At 44.3% G+C, this 10,210-nt stretch overlaps 1 protein-coding gene and 13 non-coding genes across 14 annotated transcripts in view; 1 reads left to right on the top strand and 13 right to left on the bottom strand.

Annotated features, from left to right (window-relative positions):
- znf1046 (zinc finger protein 1046) overlaps positions 1-10,210 on the top strand; it is a 659,651-nt gene that overhangs the window by 366,577 nt on the left and 282,864 nt on the right. The window lies entirely within an intron of this gene.
- Positions 986-1,057, bottom strand: trnap-agg (transfer RNA proline (anticodon AGG)). Its single transcript has one exon. It is a non-coding gene; the product is annotated as a tRNA-Pro (tRNA).
- trnap-ugg (transfer RNA proline (anticodon UGG)) lies at positions 1,538-1,609 on the bottom strand. Its single transcript has one exon. It is a non-coding gene; the product is annotated as a tRNA-Pro (tRNA).
- trnap-cgg (transfer RNA proline (anticodon CGG)) lies at positions 2,017-2,088 on the bottom strand. The gene has a single exon. It is a non-coding gene; the product is annotated as a tRNA-Pro (tRNA).
- On the bottom strand, positions 2,388-2,459 carry trnap-agg (transfer RNA proline (anticodon AGG)). The gene has a single exon. It is a non-coding gene; the product is annotated as a tRNA-Pro (tRNA).
- On the bottom strand, positions 2,940-3,011 carry trnap-ugg (transfer RNA proline (anticodon UGG)). Its single transcript has one exon. It is a non-coding gene; the product is annotated as a tRNA-Pro (tRNA).
- On the bottom strand, positions 3,883-3,954 carry trnap-agg (transfer RNA proline (anticodon AGG)). The gene has a single exon. It is a non-coding gene; the product is annotated as a tRNA-Pro (tRNA).
- Positions 4,989-5,060, bottom strand: trnap-cgg (transfer RNA proline (anticodon CGG)). The gene has a single exon. It is a non-coding gene; the product is annotated as a tRNA-Pro (tRNA).
- trnap-agg (transfer RNA proline (anticodon AGG)) lies at positions 5,360-5,431 on the bottom strand. Its single transcript has one exon. It is a non-coding gene; the product is annotated as a tRNA-Pro (tRNA).
- On the bottom strand, positions 6,938-7,009 carry trnap-cgg (transfer RNA proline (anticodon CGG)). Its single transcript has one exon. It is a non-coding gene; the product is annotated as a tRNA-Pro (tRNA).
- On the bottom strand, positions 7,309-7,380 carry trnap-agg (transfer RNA proline (anticodon AGG)). The gene has a single exon. It is a non-coding gene; the product is annotated as a tRNA-Pro (tRNA).
- Positions 8,410-8,481, bottom strand: trnap-agg (transfer RNA proline (anticodon AGG)). The gene has a single exon. It is a non-coding gene; the product is annotated as a tRNA-Pro (tRNA).
- On the bottom strand, positions 9,433-9,504 carry trnap-cgg (transfer RNA proline (anticodon CGG)). Its single transcript has one exon. It is a non-coding gene; the product is annotated as a tRNA-Pro (tRNA).
- On the bottom strand, positions 9,804-9,875 carry trnap-agg (transfer RNA proline (anticodon AGG)). The gene has a single exon. It is a non-coding gene; the product is annotated as a tRNA-Pro (tRNA).

The following is a 10,210-nucleotide window of genomic DNA, read 5'->3' as shown; positions in this document are numbered from 1 at the left end:
TCTTCGAAAAACGTTTTTTATGAAAGCATTAATGCCCTGTAAAACAACAGAATAACTGCAAGAACTCGTCTGGGATTTAAATCTGGTGCCTCTCATACCCAAAGCGAGATTCATACCCCTAGACCAACGAGCCACAAAAGTTTGAATATTTCACAAGACATCAGAAGCAACAGATGGTCAGAAATCCTTATCTAACAAACCTTGAAGCAGGGCTTTTGCTTCATTTGGACCCGGGACTTCTGCAATGGTTCGTCCAGGATTTGAAAACGGGAGCTCTCGCACCTTGTGCGAGAATTATGCCCGTAGACCAACGAGCAACTGCAAAACAGCCACTTTACATGGCAACACTATCTGCTGACAAACCGGCATTCTCAGAAAAAAGGCCTCTGTGTAAGCCACAACGCCCTTACAAAACAAAAGACAACTGTAAGGGTTCAACTGAAATTTGAACCTAGGATTTCTCATGGCATGAACGAGAATCAAACTCCTAGACCAGCAAGCCACTATGCAAAGGATTGTTTTATGTGGCGACACTATCTGCTGACAAACTGGAATTCTTCGAAAGACATTTTAATGAAAGACATAGTGCCCTGTAAAACACATAACACCTGTAAGGGCTCGTCCGGGATTTGAACCCGGGACCTCTCAGACCCGAAGCCAGAATCATACCCCTAGACCAACGAGCCACTGCAAAACAGTAACTTTACATGTCAACACTATCAGCTGACGAACAGGCATTCTCAGAAAAAAGGCCTCTGTGTAAGCCACAACGCCCTTACAAAACAGCAGACAACTGTAAGGGCTCAACCGAAATTTGTATCTGGGATTTCTCACGGCATGAACGAGAATCATAGTCCTAGACAACCAAACCACTATGCAAAGGAATGCTTTATGTGCCGACACTATCTGCTGACAAACTGGAATTCTTCGAAAAACGTTTTTTATGAAAGCCATAATGCCCTGGAAAACAAAAGAATAACTGCAAGGGCTCATCCGGGATCTGAACCCGGGACCTCTCGCACCCTAAGCGAGAATCATACCCCTAGACCAACGAGCCACAAAAGCTTGAATATTTTACAAGACATCAGAAGGAACAGATGGTCAGAAATCCTTATCTAACAAACATTGAAGCAAGGCTTTTGCTTCATTTGGACCCGGGACTTCTGCAATGGTTCGTCCAGGATTTGAAAACGAGACCTCTCGCATCTTAAGCGAGAATCATGCCCGTAGACCAACGAGCAACTGCAAAACAGCCACTTTACATGGCAAAACTATCTGCTGATGAACTGGCATTCTCAGAAAAAAGGCCTCTGTGTAAGCCAGTAGACCTTACAAAACAGCAGACAAATGTAAGGGCTCAACCGAAATTTGAATCTGGGATTTCTCATCGCATGAACGAAAATCATACTCCTAGACCAGCAAGCCACTATGCAAAGGAATGTTTTATGTGGCGACACTATCTGCTGACAAACTGGAATTCTTCGAAAGACATTTTAATGAAAGTCATAGTGCCCTGTAAAACACATGACACCTGCAAGGGCTCGTCCGGGATTTGAACCCGGGACCTCTCACACCCAAAGCGAGAATCATGCCCCTAGACCAACGAGCCACTACTGTGATAAAAGTTCACATGGCGTCAGAAGCATCAGATAGTCAGAAAACTTTCTCGGACGAATCAAGGGCACCCTAAGCCAGAATCATACCCCTAGACCAACGAGCCACTGCAAAACAGTAACTTTACATGGCAACACTATCTGCTGACAAACCGGCATTCTCAGAAAAAGGCCTCTGTGTAAGCCACAACGCCCTTACAAAACAAAAGACAACTGTAAGGGTTCAACTGAAATTTGAACCTAGGATTTCTCATGGCATGAACGAGAATCAAACTCCTAGACCAGCAAGCCACTATGCAAAGGATTGTTTTATGTGGCGACACTATCTGCTGACAAACTGGAATTCTTCGAAAGACATTTTAATGAAAGACATAGTGCCCTGTAAAACACATAACACCTGTAAGGGCTCGTCCGGGATTTGAACCCGGGACCTCTCACACCCGAAGCGAGAATCATACCCCTAGACCAACGAGCCACTGCACAACAGTAACTTTATATGTCAACACTATCAGCTGACGAACAGGCATTCTCAGAAAAAAGGCCTCTGTGTAAGCCACAACGCCCTTACAAAACAGCAGACAACTGTAAGGGCTCAACCGAAATTTGTATCTGGGATTTCTCACGGCATGAACGAGAAACATAGTCCTAGACAACCAAACCACTATGCAAAGGAATGCTTTATGTGCCGACACTATCTGCTGACAAACTAGAATTCTTCGAAAAACGTTTTTTATGAAAGCCATAATGCCCTGGAAAACAAAAGAATAACTGCAAGGGCTCGTCCGGGATCTGAACCCGGGACCTCTCGCACCCTAAGCGAGAATCATACCCCTAGACCAACGAGCCACAAAAGCTTGAATATTTTACAAGACATCAGAAGGAACAGATGGTCAGAAATCCTTATCTAACAAACATTGAAGCAGGGCTTTTGCTTCATTTGGACCCGGGACTTCTTCAATGGTTCGTCCAGGATTTGAAAACGAGACCTCTCGCATCTTAAGCGAGAATCATGCCCGTAGACCAACGAGCAACTGCAAAACAGCCACTTTACATGGCAAAACTATCTGCTGATGAACTGGCATTCTCAGAAAAAAGGCCTCTGTGTAAGCCCGTAGACCTTACAAAACAGCAGACAAATGTAAGGGCTCAACCGAAATTTGAATCTGGGATTTCTCATTGCATGAACGAAAATCATACTCCTAGACCAGCAAGCCACTATGCAAAGGAATGTTTTATGTGGCGACACTATCTGCTGACAAACTGGAATTCTTCGAAAGACATTTTAATGAAAGTCATAGTGCCCTGTAAAACACATGACACCTGCAAGGGCTCGTCCGGGATTTGAACCCGGGACCTCTCACACCCAAAGCGAGAATCATGCCCCTAGACCAACGAGCCACTACTGTGATAAAAGTTCACATGGCGTCAGAAGCATCAGATAGTCAGAAAACTTTCTCGGACGAATCAAGGGCACCCTAAGCCAGAATCATACCCCTAGACCAACGAGCCACTGCAAAACAGTAACTTTACATGGCAACACTATCTGCTGACAAACCGGCATTCTCAGAAAAAGGCCTCTGTGTAAGCCACAACGCCCTTACAAAACAAAAGACTACTGTAAGGGTTCAACTGAAATTTGAACCTAGGATTTCTCATGGCATGAACGAGAATCATACTCCTAGACCAGCAAGCCACTATGCAAGAAATATTTTATGTGGCGACACTATCTGCTGACAAATTGGAATTCTTTGAAAGACGTTTTTACGAAAGATATAATGCCCTGTAAAACACAGTACACCTGCAAAGGCTCATCCGAGAATTGAACCCAGGTCCTCTCGCAATCGAAGCGAGAATCATACAGATAGACCAATGAACCACTAAATTGAGAGAATTTCACAAGGCGTCAGATAGTCAGAAATCTTTCCCTAACGAATCAAGGGCACCCTAAGTGAGAATCATACCCCTAGACGACCGAGCCACTGCAAAACAGCAACTTTATATGGCAACACTATCTGCTGACGAACTGGCATTCTCAGAAAAAAGGCCTCTGTGTAAGCCACAACGACCTTACAAAATAGCAGACAACTGTAAGGGCTCAACCGAAATTTGAATCTGGGATTTTTCATTGCATGAACGAAAATCATACTCCTAGACCAGCAAGCCACTATGCAAAGGAATGTTTTCTGTGGCGACACTATCTGCTGACAAACTGGAATTCTTCGAAAAATGTTTTTTATGAAAGCCATAATGCCCTGTAAAACAACTGCAAGGGCTCGTCCGGGATTTGAACCCGGGACCTCTCGCACCCTAAGCGAGAATCATACCCCTAGACCATCGAGCCACAGAAGCTTGAATATTTCACAAGACATCTGAAGCAACAGATGGTCAGAAATCCTTATCTAACAAACATTGAAGCAGGGCTTTTGCTTCATTTGGACCCAGGACTTCTGCAATGGTTCGTCCAGGATTTGAAAACGGGACCTCTCGCACCTTATGCGAGAATCAAGCCCGTAGACCAACGAGCAACTGCAACAGCCACTTTACATGGCAAAACTATCTGCTGACAAACCGGCATTCTCAGAAAAAAAGGCCTCTGTGTAAGCCACAACGCCCTTACAAAACAAAAGACAACTGTAAGGGTTCAATTAAAATTTGAACCTAGGATTTCTCATGGCATGAACGAGAATCAAACTCCTAGAACAGCAAGCCACTATGCAAGAAATATTTTATGTGGCGACACTATCTGCTGACAAACTGGAATTCTTCGAAAAACGTTTTTTATGAAAGCATTAATGCCCTGTAAAACAACAGAATAACTGCAAGAACTCGTCTGGGATTTAAATCTGGTGCCTCTCATACCCAAAGCGAGATTCATACCCCTAGACCAACGAGCCACAAAAGTTTGAATATTTCACAAGACATCAGAAGCAACAGATGGTCAGAAATCCTTATCTAACAAACATTGAAGCAGGGCTTTTGCTTCATTTGGACCCGGGACTTCTGCAATGGTTCGTCCAGGATTTGAAAACGGGAACTCTCGCACCTTATGCGAGAATTATGCCCGTAGACCAACGAGCAACTGCAAAACAGCCACTTTACATGGCAACACTATCTGCTGACAAACCGGCATTCTCAGAAAAAAGGCCTCTGTGTAAGCCACAACGCCCTTACAAAACAAAAGACAACTGTAAGGGTTCAACTGAAATTTGAACCTAGGATTTCTCATGGCATGAACGAGAATCAAACTCCTAGACCAGCAAGCCACTATGCAAAGGATTGTTTTATGTGGCGACACTATCTGCTGACAAAGTGGAATTCTTCGAAAGACATTTTAATGAAAGACATAGTGCCCTGTAAAACACATAACACCTGTAAGGGCTCGTCCGGGATTTGAACCCGGGACCTCTCAGACCCGAAGCGAGAATCATACCCCTAGACCAACGAGCCACTGCAAACCAGTAATTTTACATGTCAACACTATCAGCTGACGAACAGGCATTCTCAGAAAAAAGGCCTCTGTGTAAGCCACAACGCCCTTACAAAACAGCAGACAACTGTAAGGGCTCAACCGAAATTTGTATCTGGGATTTCTCACGGCATGAACGAGAATCATAGTCCTAGACAACCAAACCACTATGCAAAGGAATGCTTTATGTGCCGACACTATCTGCTGACAAACTGGAATTCTTCGAAAAACGTTTTTTATGAAAGCCATAATGCCCTGGAAAACAAAAGAATAACTGCAAGGGCTCGTCCGGGATCTGAACCCGGGACCTCTCGCACCCTAAGCGAGAATCATACCCCTAGACCAACGAGCCACAAAAGCTTGAATATTTTACAAGACATCAGAAGGAACAGATGGTCAGAAATCCTTATCTAACAAACATTGAAGCAGGGCTTTTGCTTCATTTGGACCCGGGACTTCTGCAATGGTTCGTCCAGGATTTGAAAACGAGACCTCTCGCATCTTAAGCGAGAATCATGCCCGTAGACCAACGAGCAACTGCAAAACAGCCACTTTACATGGCAAAACTATCTGCTGATGAACTGGCATTCTCAGAAAAAAGGCCTCTGTGTAAGCCAGTAGACCTTACAAAACAGCAGACAAATGTAAGGGCTCAACCGAAATTTGAATCTGGGATTTCTCATTGCATGAACGAAAATCATACTCCTAGACCAGCAAGCCACTATGCAAAGGAATGTTTTATGTGGCGACACTATCTGCTGACAAACTGGAATTCTTCGAAAGACATTTTAATGAAAGTCATAGTGCCCTGTAAAACACATGACACCTGCAAGGGCTCGTCCGGGATTTGAACCTGGGACCTCTCACACCCAAAGCGAGAATCATGCCCCTAGACCAACAAGCCACTACTGTGATAAAAGTTCACATGGCGTCAGAAGCATCAGATAGTCAGAAAACTTTCTCGGACGAATCAAGGGCACCCTAAGCCAGAATCATACCCCTAGACCAACGAGCCACTGCAAAACAGTAACTTTACATGGCAACACTATCTGCTGACAAACCGGCATTCTCAGAAAAAGGCCTCTGTGTAAGCCACAACGCCCTTACAAAACAAAAGACTACTGTAAGGGTTCAACTGAAATTTGAACCTAGGATTTCTCATGGCATGAACGAGAATCATACTCCTAGACCAGCAAGCCACTATGCAAAGGAATGTTTTATGTGGCGACACTATCTGCTGACAAACTGGAATTCTTCGAAAAATGTTTTTTATGAAAGCCATAATGCCCTGTAAAACAACTGCAAGGGCTCGTCCGGGATTTGAACCCGGGACCTCTCGCACCCTAAGCGAGAATCATACCCCTAGACCAAAAAGCCACAAAAGCTTGAATATTTCACAAGACATCTGAAGCAACAGATGGTCAGAAATCCTTATCTAACAAACCTTGAAGCAGGGCTTTTGCTTCATTTGGACCCGGGACTTCTGCAATGGTTCGTCCAGGATTTGAAAACGGGAGCTCTCGCACCTTATGCGAGAATTATGCCCGTAGACCAACGAGCAACTGCAAAACAGCCACTTTACATGGCAAAACTATCTGCTGACAAACCGGCATTCTCAGAAAAAAGGCCTCTGTGTAAGCCACAACGCCCTTACAAAACAAAAGACAACTGTAAGGGTTCAACTGAAATTTGAACCTAGGATTTCTCATGGCATGAACGAGAATCAAACTCCTAGACCAGCAAGCCACTATGCAAAGGATTGTTTTATGTGGCGACACTATCTGCTGACAAACTGGAATTCTTCGAAAGACATTTTAATGAAAGACATAGTGCCCTGTAAAACACATAACACCTGTAAGGGCTCGTCCGGGATTTGAACCCGGGACCTCTCACACCCGAAGCGAGAATCATACCCCTAGACCAACGAGCCACTGCAAAACAGTAACTTTATATGTCAACACTATCAGCTGACGAACAGGCATTCTCAGAAAAAAGGCCTCTGTGTAAGCCACAACGCCCTTACAAAACAGCAGACAACTGTAAGGGCTCAACCGAAATTTGTATCTGGGATTTCTCACGGCATGAACGAGAAACATAGTCCTAGACAACCAAACCACTATGCAAAGGAATGCTTTATGTGCCGACACTATCTGCTGACAAACTAGAATTCTTCGAAAAACGTTTTTTATGAAAGCCATAATGCCCTGGAAAACAAAAGAATAACTGCAAGGGCTCGTCCGGGATCTGAACCCGGGACCTCTCGCACCCTAAGCGAGAATCATACCCCTAGACCAACGAGCCACATAAGCTTGAATATTTTACAAGACATCAGAAGGAACAGATGGTCAGAAATCCTTATCTAACAAACATTGAAGCAGGGCTTTTGCTTCATTTGGACCCGGGACTTCTGCAATGGTTCGTCCAGGATTTGAAAACGAGACCTCTCGCATCTTAAGCGAGAATCATGCCCGTAGACCAACGAGCAACTGCAAAACAGCCACTTTACATGGCAAAACTATCTGCTGATGAACTGGCATTCTCAGAAAAAAGGCCTCTGTGTAAGCCAGTAGACCTTACAAAACAGCAGACAAATGTAAGGGCTCAACCGAAATTTGAATCTGGGATTTCTCATTGCATGAACGAAAATCATACTCCTAGACCAGCAAGCCACTATGCAAAGGAATGTTTTATGTGGCGACACTATCTGCTGACAAACTGGAATTCTTCGAAAAATGTTTTTTATGAAAGCCATAATGCCCTGTAAAACAACTGCAAGGGCTCGTCCGGGATTTGAACCCGGGACCTCTCGCACCCTAAGCGACAATCATACCCCTAGACCAACAAGCCACAAAAGCTTGAATATTTCACAAGACATCTGAAGCAACAGATGGTCAGAAATCCTTATCTAACAAACATTGAAGCAGGGCTTTTGCTTCATTTGGACCCAGGACTTCTGCAATGGTTCGTCCAGGATTTGAAAACGGGACCTCTCGCACCTTATGCGAGAATCAAGCCCGTAGACCAACGAGCAACTGCAAAACAGCCACTTTACATGGCAACACTATCTGCTGACAAACCGGCATTCTCAGAAAAAAAGGCCTCTGTGTAAGCCACAACGCCCTTACAAAACAAAAGACAACTGTAAGGGTTCAACTGAAATTTGAACCTAGGATTTCTCATGGCATGAACGAGAATCAAACTCCTAGAACAGCAAGCCACTATGCAAGAAATATTTTATGTGGCGACACTATCTGCTGACAAACTGGAATTCTTCGAAAAACGTTTTTTATGAAAGCCATAATGCCCTGGAAAACAAAAGAATAACTGCAAGGGCTCGTCCGGGATCTGAACCCGGGACCTCTCGCACCCTAAGCGAGAATCATACCCCTAGACCAACGAGCCACAAAAGCTTGAATATTTTACAAGACATCAGAAGGAACAGATGGTCAGAAATCCTTATCTAACAAACATTGAAGCAGGGCTTTTGCTTCATTTGGACCCGGGACTTCTGCAATGGTTCGTCCAGGATTTGAAAACGAGACCTCTCGCATCTTAAGCGAGAATCATGCCCGTAGACCAACGAGCAACTGCAAAACAGCCACTTTACATGGCAACACTATCTGCTGACAAACCGGCATTCTCAGAAAAAAGGCCTCTGTGTAAGCCACAACGCCCTTACAAAACAAAAGACAACTGTAAGGGTTCAACTGAAATTTGAACCTAGGATTTCTCATGGCATGAACGAGAATCAAACTCCTAGAACAGCAAGCCACTATGCAAGAAATATTTTATGTGGCGACACTATCTGCTGACAAATTGGAAATCTTTGAAAGACGTTTTTCCGAAAGACATAATGCCCTGTAAAACACAGTACACCTGCAAGGGCTAATCCAGGAACTGAACCCGGGTCCTCTCGCAACCGAAGCGAGAATCATACCCATAGACCAATGAGCCACTAAATTGAGAGAATTTCACAAGACGTCAGATGGTCAGAAATCTTTCTCTAACGAATCAAGGGCACCCTAAGTGAGAATCATACCCCTAGACCACCGAGCCACTGCAAAACAGCAACTTTATATGGCAACACTATCTGCTGACAAACTGGCATTCTCAGAAAAAAGGCCTCTGTGTAAGCCACAACAACCTTACAAAACAGCAGACAAGTGTAAGGGCTCAACCGAAATCTGAATCTGGGATTTCTCATTGCATGAACGAAAATCATACGCCTAGACCAGCAAGCCACTATGCAAAGGAATGTTTTATGTGGCGACACTATCTGCTGACAAACTGGAATTCTTCGAAAGACATTTTAATGAAAGACATAGTGCCCTGTAAAACACATAACACCTGTAAGGGCTCGTCCGGGATTTGAACCCGGGACCTCTCACACCCGAAGCGAGAATCATACCCCTAGACCAACGAGCCACTGCAAAACAGTAACTTTATATGTCAACACTATCAGCTGACGAACAGGCATTCTCAGAAAAAAGGCCTCTGTGTAAGCCACAACGCCCTTACAAAACAGCAGACAACTGTAAGGGCTCAACCGAAATTTGTATCTGGGATTTCTCACGGCATGAACGAGAATCATAGTCCTAGACAACCAAACCACTATGCAAAGGAATGCTTTATGTGCCGACACTATCTGCTGACAAACTGGAATTCTTCGAAAAACGTTTTTTATGAAAGCCATAATGCCCTGGAAAACAAAAGAATAACTGCAAGGGCTCGTCCGGGATCTGAACCCGGGACCTCTCGCACCCTAAGCGAGAATCATACCCCTAGACCAACGAGCCACAAAAGCTTGAATATTTTACAAGACATCAGAAGGAACAGATGGTCAGAAATCCTTATCTAACAAACATTGAAGCAGGGCTTTTGCTTCATTTGGACCCGGGACTTCTGCAATGGTTCGTCCAGGATTTGAAAACGAGACCTCTCGCATCTTAAGCGAGAATCATGCCCGTAGACCAACGAGCAACTGCAAAACAGCTACTTTACATGGCAAAACTATCTGCTGATGAACTGGCATTCTCAGAAAAAAGGCCTCTGTGTAAGCCCGTAGACCTTACAAAACAGCAGACAAATGTAAGGGCTCAACCGAAATTTGAATCTGGGATTTCTCATTGCA

The sequence above is a fragment of the Danio rerio genome, chromosome 4, assembly GCF_049306965.1.
Source record: "Danio rerio strain Tuebingen ecotype United States chromosome 4, GRCz12tu, whole genome shotgun sequence".
NCBI classification, from domain to species: domain Eukaryota; kingdom Metazoa; phylum Chordata; class Actinopteri; order Cypriniformes; family Danionidae; genus Danio; species Danio rerio.
This window is presented reverse-complemented; position numbering and strand designations above follow the sequence as displayed.